General features: G+C 38.6%; 1 pseudogene; it reads right to left on the bottom strand.

Moving 5' to 3' along the window:
• Positions 1–6,877: 6,877 nt before the first annotated feature.
• Positions 6,878–7,230, bottom strand: LOC123838408 (gamma-aminobutyric acid receptor-associated protein-like 2; annotated as a pseudogene).
• Between the last annotated feature and the right edge of the window lie 2,818 nt (positions 7,231–10,048).

Here is a 10,048-nt window from a genome sequence, read left to right as displayed (position 1 = left end):
ACTCCTTTATGGAAAAATTAATTCCTTACTGCTTAAGTCACTTTTAGTTGAGTTTTCTGTTATATACAGCCAAAAACATTAGAATTAAAATTCAGGACATCAGGTATCATCAACTTTACATGGAAATAGCATATTTGCTTGCAAAATCATATCCCTTTGTCTTATGAAGAAATAATAATGGGAATATTAGGGGCAATAAAATCAGCTAGAGCACCTTTGCCCTCAGAATCATCCAATATCACTGGGTTAAATGCCACACACAATCAGATGTCTACACAGATCCAGTCAATATAAGGGAGATGTACCTCTCTTTAGAAGTGGACATAACATTCAAAAGAGAGAAAAAAAAAATCCACCTTTCAAAGCAACATCATTTGCCAGAGAGACAGACAGATGTTTGAAAGCCATTATACCTCCACAGTCCATGTGAGTATCTCTCATTTGGAATGCCATCTGGTGAGCTCCTCCAAAACTGTACTCAACAGGTAATTCTATCTGTGAGGAATGCATTCAGTTGGCATGCAGCTATTTCATCTCTCTCAAAAGGAATATATATATATATATATATATATATATATCTCACATTGATAGCTTCCTTTTATAGTTTTTTCTGTACTATACACTTTAGCCCTTAAATATATTCTGATTTTTTAGTTTTTACCTTTTAAATATGTCTCTTCTTGTTATAAAGATTACAATTTCCTAGAAAGCAACTAGTAGGGAAAGTATGTGCTTTGGTCTCAGAATCATAGCTTAAAATCTCAGTTGTTTCACTTACAGTCCTTGTAACTTTGGACAAATTACTTAACTTTTTTTTTTTTTTAAGTAGGCTTCATGCTAAGCATGGAACCCAATGCAGGGTTTGAACTCACAACCCTGAGATCAACACCTGAGCTGAGGTCAAGAGTCGGACGCTTAACTGACTGAGCCACCCAGGCACCACTCTTTTTTTTTTTTTAAGATTTTATTTTTAAGTAACCTCTATACCCAATGTGGAGTTCAAACTCACAACCGCAATATCAAGAGTCGCATGCTCCACCAACTAAGCCAGCCAGGCACCCCAAGTTATTTAACTTCTGAGCCTCAGTTCCTTCTCTATAAAGTGTGAATAATAACATGTCCTCTTACAATAGCATCTCTCTTATACATTTTTATCTACAAGTTGTCACATTTTTAAATTACAGTGATATTAAGTCATGCAGGCATTTTGGATGAAAGAATATTGTTTCTTGATTCTCAATGCCAAGTTCTCAGTGGAAAGCGGCTGACTTCATTGCTTCTTCATGGTCTCACAGAAGAGTAAGAGGATTCCAGACCCTTCTGATTCCTCAATATTGACAACAGAATTGACAAAGCACCTCTTCCCACTATAAACACAAAGAAGTGCTGGGGAAATTATTACTAAATCATTTTAAGATTTTATTTATTTACTTATTTTAGAGGGAGAGAGAGAGAGAGCTGTGGGGGGAGGAGTGGAGTGGAAGAGAGAGGGAAGGGTAAAGATCTCAAGCAGACTCCACGCTGAGTGTGGAGCCTGTCCCAGGGCTCAATGTCATGACCGTGAGATCATGACCTGAGCTGAAACCAAGAGTCAGATGCTTAACTGACTTGAACCACCCAGGTGCCCCTACTAAATGTCTTTTTTTTTTTTTTAAGATTTTATTTATTTATTTGAGAGACAGGGATTGTGACAGAGATAGCGAGAGAGAGCAGGAGCAAGGAGGAGAGGGAGAAGCAGGCTCCTGGCTGAGCAGGGAGCCCAACTCGGACTCGATCCCAGGACCCTGGGATTATGACTGAGTCAAAGGCAGACGCTTAACTGACTAAGCCACCCAGGTACCTCTACTAAATCCTTCTTTAATGGAATAAATTAATAAAGAAAAAAGTGTGAGAAAAAACAATTAATTCTGGAAATGAGGGAAAAGCTCAAAGCCAGAGTAGTAAAATCCAAAAGTTGCCAATAGCTCAGGGTAAGACTAACCAGGATATTTGCCCTAGGATGTGGGTGTTGAGTGGCAGCGCCTTTGCAGCCTTGAGACTCTATAAGATTTCCAAGTAGGAATCTACCTAGAATCATCATGATGGAATAGCAGAATGTTAAAGACAAGGAGAAACATCTTAAAAAACAAACAAAGGAAAGACAGATTGCCTACATTGGATCAACAATTGGACAGACAACAAAATAGAGGTCAGAGGCAAAAGGAATTAATGTTTTAAAAGCATGAAGAGAAAATAACTGCTTTGTATATGCCTAATAACCAAGGCAAAATATAAAAAGCAAAAATGAACAAGATCACAAGAAAATTTTATAAATCTGAAATCGTAGTGGAAGATTTTAATACATCTATCCAAAACTGATAGATCAGTCAAAAAAAAAAAATCAGTAAGCCTCTAGAAGACTTGAATTACACAATTATGAGCTTCATATAAAAACACTACTCTACTATCAAAATGATAAGATGCCCATTCTTTTCAAACACACATAAACTCTTTCAAAAACAAATCATATATTAGGCCATAAAAGAAGAGAAATTCCAAAAAATTGATATATTTTCTCTGAAAAAGTAATAAAATTTGAAATGAATTATTAAAAAGATGGCAAATAAATAAACTCATGTATTGTAGAAACTAAAAAGTACATTTTTATTTTTTATTTTTTTATTTATTTTTATTTTTATTTTTTAAGATTTTATTTATTTGACAGGTAGAGACATAGTGAGAGAGGGAACACAAGCAGGGGGAGTGGGAGAGGGAGAAACGTGCTTCCTGCGAAGCACGGAGCCTGATGAAAGGCCCGATCCCAGGACCCTGGGACCGGGCCCTTCATCAGGATTCTCCCTCAAAGCCTCCAGAAAGAATCAACCATGGTGACATCTTTAAGGTGACCCTTAAAAAAAAAAAAAGAGTGGTGCCCTACCTGAACCGAAAACAGATGCTTAACAACTGAGCCATCCAGGCGCCCCTATTTTTTTTTTTTAAGATTTTATTTCTTTACTTGAGAGAGAGAGAGAGCACAGAGGGAGAGGGAGAAGCAGACCCCCTCTGAGAAAGGAGCCCAAAGCAGGGCTTGATCCCAGGACTCAGGGATTATGACCTGAGCCCTAAGTCAGATGCTCAACGGACTGGGCCACCCAGGCGCCCCTAAAAAGTACATTTTTAAATAATTTACTTTTCAGTGAAAAATTAAGATAGAAATAAATATGTAGAACTAAATGACAATGAAAATATTACTTACTAAAATTTGGATACATCTGAGAGAGTATAGCCTTAAATGTATGTGTATCCGATAACAGAAGTATTAAAAATCCATAGCTCTGGGGCGCCTGGGTGGCTTAGTCGTTAAGTGTCTGCCTTCGTCTCAGGTCATGATCCCGGGGTCCTGGGATCGAGTCCCACATCGGGCTCCCCGCTCCGCGGGAAGTCTGCTTCTCCCTCTCCCATTCCCCCTGCTTGTTTCCTCTCTCACTGTGTCTCTGTCTGTCAAATAAATAAAATCTTTAAAAAAAAAATTAAAAAAAAAAATCCACGGCTCCATGTTCAATTCAGTAAGTTGGAAAAACAACAGCAAAGTAAATTCAAAGGGAGTAAGAAGAAATTTTTTAAAAAGTAGAAATTCATAAAATAAAAAATGAAGAGGGAATCATTTTGAAAAACTAATAAAATTGGGGCACGTGGGTGGCTCAGTCGTTAAACGTCTGCCTTCGGCTCAGGTCATGGTCCCAGGGTCCTGGGATCGAGCCCCGCATCGGGCTCCCTGCTCAGCGGGGAGCCTGCTTCTCCCGCTCCCACTCCCCCTGCTTGTGTTCCCTCTCTCGCTGTGTCTCTCTCTGTCAAATAAATAAATAAAATCTTAAAAAAAAAAGACTAATAAAATAATGTTTGGTGATAAACTAAAAATATACAGGAGGTACAAACAATGATACTAAGATTGAAAGGGTTTATAATTATAGGTAAAGAAGAAAATTTAAAGCCACAATAAATTTTGTCAATTAAGTCATATAAAATTGCCAATATTCAGCCTTTTGACCTTACAAAACCACAATTTCATGTTATTATTTATTTATTTATTTGTTTGTTTATTTTAGAGAAAGAGAAGGTGGGGAGAGGGAGAGAGAAAATCTTAAGGGGAGCCCTACGTGGGGCTTCATCTCACAACCCTGAGATCATGACCTGAACCAAAATCCAGAGTCAGACATTTAACTGACTAAGCCACCCAGGCACCCTCCCTTTATTTTTATTTATTATTATTATTTTTTTTAGAGAGGGGGAGAGAGAGAGAGAGAGAGAGAGTGTGTGTGTGTGTGTGTGTGTTATTATAAGCAGCCATAAGCCTGAACATTTGAAAACACAAAAACATAAAGTGGATAATTTTCTAGAGAAATGTAAATGACCAAAGTTATCTAAAAAGGAAATTTTAAAACTTTAATATATTTATAATCATTAAATAAATTTAACTATAGTGATGGGACGCCTGGGTGGCTCAGTCGGTTAAGCGTCTGCCTTCGGCTCAGGTCATGGTCCCAGGGTCCTGGGATTGAGTCCCGCATCGGGCTCCCAGCTCTGCGGGGAGCCTGCTTCTCCCTCTGCCTCTGCCTCTCTCTCTGTCTCTCCTGAATAAATAAATAAAATCTTTAAAAAAAAAAAAAAACTATAGTGAAAAAATCCATTCCCAAAACAGAATGAGGCCCAGACAGTTTATAGCTTATTGTTAGCAAACCTTTAAGAACAACATTTAATATTTATCTAGGGAATAGAAAAATAGAGGGGGCAAAAAAAAAAAAAAAAACTATTGGTTCCACTTCAGGGTATTCACCCTAATAAAATTCTCATACATATATGTGTATAAGGATAGGGAGATACATCCTGGGATGATCATGACCATAAAGTTTATAATACCCCAATTATAAAAGACTAAATCTCTTTCAACAGAAGACTGGATAAATAAATTGTGGGATATTCATACCATAGTCAAAATAGATAAATCAGAGCTACATGTATCAGCATAAGTAAATCTTAAAATATTAAGGTTCAGTGAAAAAAAAAACAAGTTGCAAAAGAAATGTAGTGGATGATATCATTTATAGAAATCTTTTATAAGGATAATGTCTGTATATAAACAACTGCATGTTCTTTGTGGTTACAAAGGTAGTAAAAGTACTAGAGTATACGCGTTAGTGAAGCTTAGGATAGTTGTTACATCTGGGGCTGAAACAAAATAGATAGAAGGGGTTTGGGGAGGGAATTTCAATGATATCTACGCCATTTTGTTTGTAAGGGTTAAAGTAAATATTTGTACTGGGTTGAATGTTGGCCTCCAAAAGAATATGTTCCATCAAAAGCCTATGAATATCACCCTATTTGGAAAAAGGGTCTTTGCAGATGTAATTAAGGATCTGGAAATGAGATCATCCTGAATCAGTGTGAGCCCTAAATCCAATGACAAGTATCTTTCTGAAAAGGAGAGAAGGAGAGAAGATACATAGTGTCTTGGTTTGCCTGCAGCCACCAGAAGCTAGGAGAGAGAGATGGAAAGATTCTCCCTCAAAGCCTCCAGAAAGAATCAACCATGGTGACATCTTCATTTTGGACTTCTGGCATCTAGAACTTTGACAGAATAAATTTTTATTGTTTTAAGCCATCAAATTTGTGGTAATGTCTTATGGCAGCCCTAGGAAACTAATACAATAGTGCAAAAAGTTAAAATATGTCAAAGCTTGGGGGTTTATTGGGTATTATTCTCTGTATTTTTCTTTCTTTCTTTCTTTCTTTTTTTCTCTTTCTCTTTTCTTCCTTTCCCTTTATAAGAGGAAGTTTTATTCTTAATTATTTACCTTGATAGTTTCAGAAAGAGAAACAGATTAGCTCAGCCCAACATGATTGGCAGTGGGCAAAATCTAGTGAAGCAAGTGTTCTGATTGCTAAGGATTTAATTTGGGTGCTTTTAATACTTAGCCATCTTTAACACTTCAAACTTAATCCAGAAGAAATGCATCATTTCCCTCCCTTTCACTTTAATACCCCATCTACCTGATATGGGAAACAAAGGCAGAAGAGAAATTATTATATTTCCTTACTACCTACAGACCATTGACAAGTCCTTGAAATAGGCAGAGTGACAGACTGCCTCGATGTTAATACTTTGCTAAGGGCAAAAGACAACCCTAGCCTGACTCCCAGGATCCTGTAAGTCTACTTTAACATATAAAAATTCCTTTGGAAACTTCCTTTATCTCTAAACCCCGCAAGATATGTATTGGCAATCATCCCCCAAGCATATGGCCCACCAATATACATCTGAAGGGTCTCATGACTAAGGTTTTATTAGATGGTAATAAATGACCTTTTCCCAACAATAGCTAGCCCCCTCCAGGTCCTGGAAGCCTTGCTTCTAAAATTCCTTAGAAACTTACACTATCCCTAACCCCCTCCCAACTTGAAAGTATATAATGGGCCGTTCTTCATGACCGCGGTGCAGCTCTTCCTGCCCACAGGTCCTGTCCCTGTGCTTTCATAAAACCTCCTTTTTGCACCAAAGACGTCTCACGAATTCTTTCTTGGCCATCGGCTTTGAACCCTAACATCTTTCCTACATCACTACCTCACTTTAATATGGAAATATCTTCATTAAATATGATCCTCAGAGGAACAAGTTCCCTGGAGTACAGCCATGAGGACAGTGCACAAAAAGGGAAACTCGAAAGAAAACTCTGTATGTTAATTTACTAATCTAAGGAAACAATACCTTCCAATGTATTAAGAAATAAACTCAGTTACAAATGCACTAATAGGTCAATGTGAAGAGATCTGGTAACTGCAAATGGCCGGCTATTTACAAGCCACACAAGCCACAACGGTGCACCTAGCCTAGCATTGGCCCTCAGAAGCCAGAAGTGTTCTCTCCACTGTAGGCCACATACAAAAATCCATCTTCATCTTATTCCTTCTCATAAAGCTGTCCCGTAGTTAGGCTGGACTGTGGGACTGTCTTATCCAGCAACAGGAAGATTGCCTTTTCAGAAGGAAGCTGGATCCTTTTCCTGATGATCCACATGAACTGAGCCACAGTGATGTCAGATCGAACCAGATACTTCCGTTTGTCAGTGTCGGCAATCTGAGAGCCTGAGACTTTTTCCACAACCACTGCAACCCGGTTGGAATATTTCACTCAGATCTTTGCAGATTCCAGCATCTGTATTTCAGCGAGGGGTCCTCCTTGAAGGTTCACATCATGGTGGCAGAGGTGGGGAAGGGATGCAGCCAGCTGTCGGAGCCTTGGAGCTCAGCGCACCAACCACTGTATTTTTTCTATATCATTCAAACATCTCATAATTTAAAAGTGTGTATAAATGCTATATAATTAGGAAGGAGGGGCCCATCAAGCCTATGATAAAATGCTCCTTCATGTCTCCCAGCTGCTTTTGGCTCCAGATATACATGCAGACTTGATAGTAGAGAATAAAGTCAGTCCTCTGCTCCATTTCTCTTCTGCCTAATTCTAGCCATTTGACCAAAAAGTTTTTATAGTCCTTGATTTTGGTATTCTCCATAGAATAATTTAAAAATTCTTGCATCAAGCCCAGCACCAACACTTTTAAGAATGATTACACAGTCTTTTATTATTTCTCTATTATTTATGCAAAGCAATGAAGTGCTAATGTGTTTGATAGCAGTTAATGGATAAAGAGTTAGATGGGGAGCTTCTGGAAATGTATATTAATTTTTCTTATAAATTATTATAAAAATAATCACCCTTTTAGCCTTTAGTACTCTTAAGTTGCATTTTCCTGGAACACAAATTTGACCTGCAACATGAACTACTAAACAGAGATGGCACTTCACTAACCTGCGCAGAACCTAAGGAAAGGCAAGAACAGCAAGACCTTGCACACAGTAGAACAGGGAGTTTTATGCAAAGTCAGAAAGCTCTCTAGTTCATCAGTCAGCTTCCTCTACTAGCTAACTCATCATGCCTCTGATCCAAGATGGCACACGATGCCTGGTGAGGTACAGTTTTAGAAAATATTTTTAGAGATGTCTGTGTTCTTAGGTAGAGAAAGTAACTGATCCAGGAGCAGAGTTTCATTATTGTGAAAGGAATCCTTTGAATGCTGCTCCCCAACTTAGTTATGCAAATATCAGGGTCATTGGCATCCTTTCTCTTGAAGAAGGGACTTCCGGGGAAAGAGAACAGAGACCTCCACCCACCCACTTTTTCTTAGAATTAAAGTCCAGTAGCCTATCAGTGTCAACCATGTGGTCCTGCCCTTTGGTAGAATAGGACACCACAGTTTCTCAAAAGGATGGCACTGAGAGGGAAGGGTGAGTTTAAGTTGGTGACCTGAACTAAACACAAATTTCCAATGGCTGGATTCCCTGTGAGACCCAGGTCTCCTGGCATTGTGTTGAATATGTGAATGCAAGTCAACAAAACTCTGATCTTGGAGGCCAAGCATGGGACTCTGGGCTAATGAAGACAGGCAAGCATCCATCAGCCTGCACAAGACCAACACTGAAGTGTGATGCTGTGTGGCAGGGACAAGACTATTACTAGTAGTGATCTAATCAGATTTCAAGTTCTGTATTTTTGAGGTTTGACAGGGTGGATCCTTTTGTATCAAGAAAGCCCCTGAAAGTCTTGGACAGTTTAGGGGGAAGTCCCCATAGAGGAGATCTTGGGAAAGAACATATGAGAATTTGAGTAAATCATCGGAAAAATGAAAGATTTAAGACCATGTTGTTCCCTAAGCTAGAAAAGTGTGTCTTACAAGTAACATATATGCCATTTCAGCTCAAGAATCTACCACTGAGTGCAACTTCCTTCTGTGTCCCATATTTAAATTCTCAAGTGAGTGAATACAATTACCTTGCCCAGGTCAGGTGTCTATTTTTAGGCCATACAGCTAGGACCTCAGGAGGAGAAGGGCCAATCAGAAGGGTAAGTAGGGAGGTATTGACAAAAATGTCAATATGGATATAAGAAAAGAGGCTATGTTGCTTAGAAGAACATAGACTTTGGGCTAGAAAGACATGAGTTTAAATGCAGGAGAGGTCACTTATAAGCTGAATCACCTGAGGAAAATGAACCTCTCTGACTTCAACTCCCCCATCTGTAAATTGGGCATAATAATACCAATCTAATAAAGTAGTTGTGAATACTAAATAAGGTAAAGGTATAAAATGCCTTGTATGGTTTTTGGCGCATAGACTATTCTCAGGAAAAGGTCAATGTTATTCTTAACTCTGCTAACAAAGAGTGCCTCGTACAACTCCAGGGTATTATTCTCTGAGGTTTGTAAATGCTTTGAGATTCTTTGGGAAAATGGACTATATTGGGAAGAAATTTCATTTGAAATTTTGTTTATTTGTTTCATGTTTTTGGTTCAATGGGTCATTGAGATAAGACCAGGGAAGACTATAATATTTTTTTCTGGCTGTTTTTCCTATGATAGCAAGTGCATTAGTCAGAACTCTTATGGTTGCAAATGAAAAAAAAAAAATCCAACTGGCTTAAGGCAAAAAAGGAAATTTCCTGACTCATGTAAATGAAAAAGTGTAGGGTATGGTAGCTTTAAGATTATTTGGACCCATGTACACAAAAAATGAAGCCAGGAATCTTTTGATTCTGCTTTCCTCTGTATGCCTGCATTGTCTGAAGTGGTAGCAAAGATTCCAAAAACGACTTAGGCTTGCATTCTATCCATTGGAAAGAGAATATCTCTTTCTTTTCATTGTTTCTTTCTTTTTTTTTTTTTAAGATTTATTTATTTATTTGAGAGAGAGAGAGAGTCGGGTGAGGGAGGGGAAGAGGGAGAGAGAGAATCTCAAGCAGTGTCCCTGCTGAGTGCAGAGCCCCACATGGGGCTCAATCTCATGACCCTTGAGATCCGACCTGAGCTGGAATCACGAGTCTGATGCTTAACTGACTGGGTCACCCAGGAGACCCAGTAATATCTCCTTCTTAACAGTTCTAGCCCAAAACTGGAGTAAGACTCTCATTGACCCAAGCTAGGTCACATATCCATCTTTGAATAAATTATGAGGGCAGGAG

Source organism: Mirounga angustirostris, unplaced genomic scaffold (assembly GCF_029215605.1).
Source record: "Mirounga angustirostris isolate CCGP_5_RB_7025 unplaced genomic scaffold, mMirAng1.0.hap1 SCAF_3, whole genome shotgun sequence".
NCBI lineage: Eukaryota > Metazoa > Chordata > Mammalia > Carnivora > Phocidae > Mirounga > Mirounga angustirostris.
This window is presented reverse-complemented; position numbering and strand designations above follow the sequence as displayed.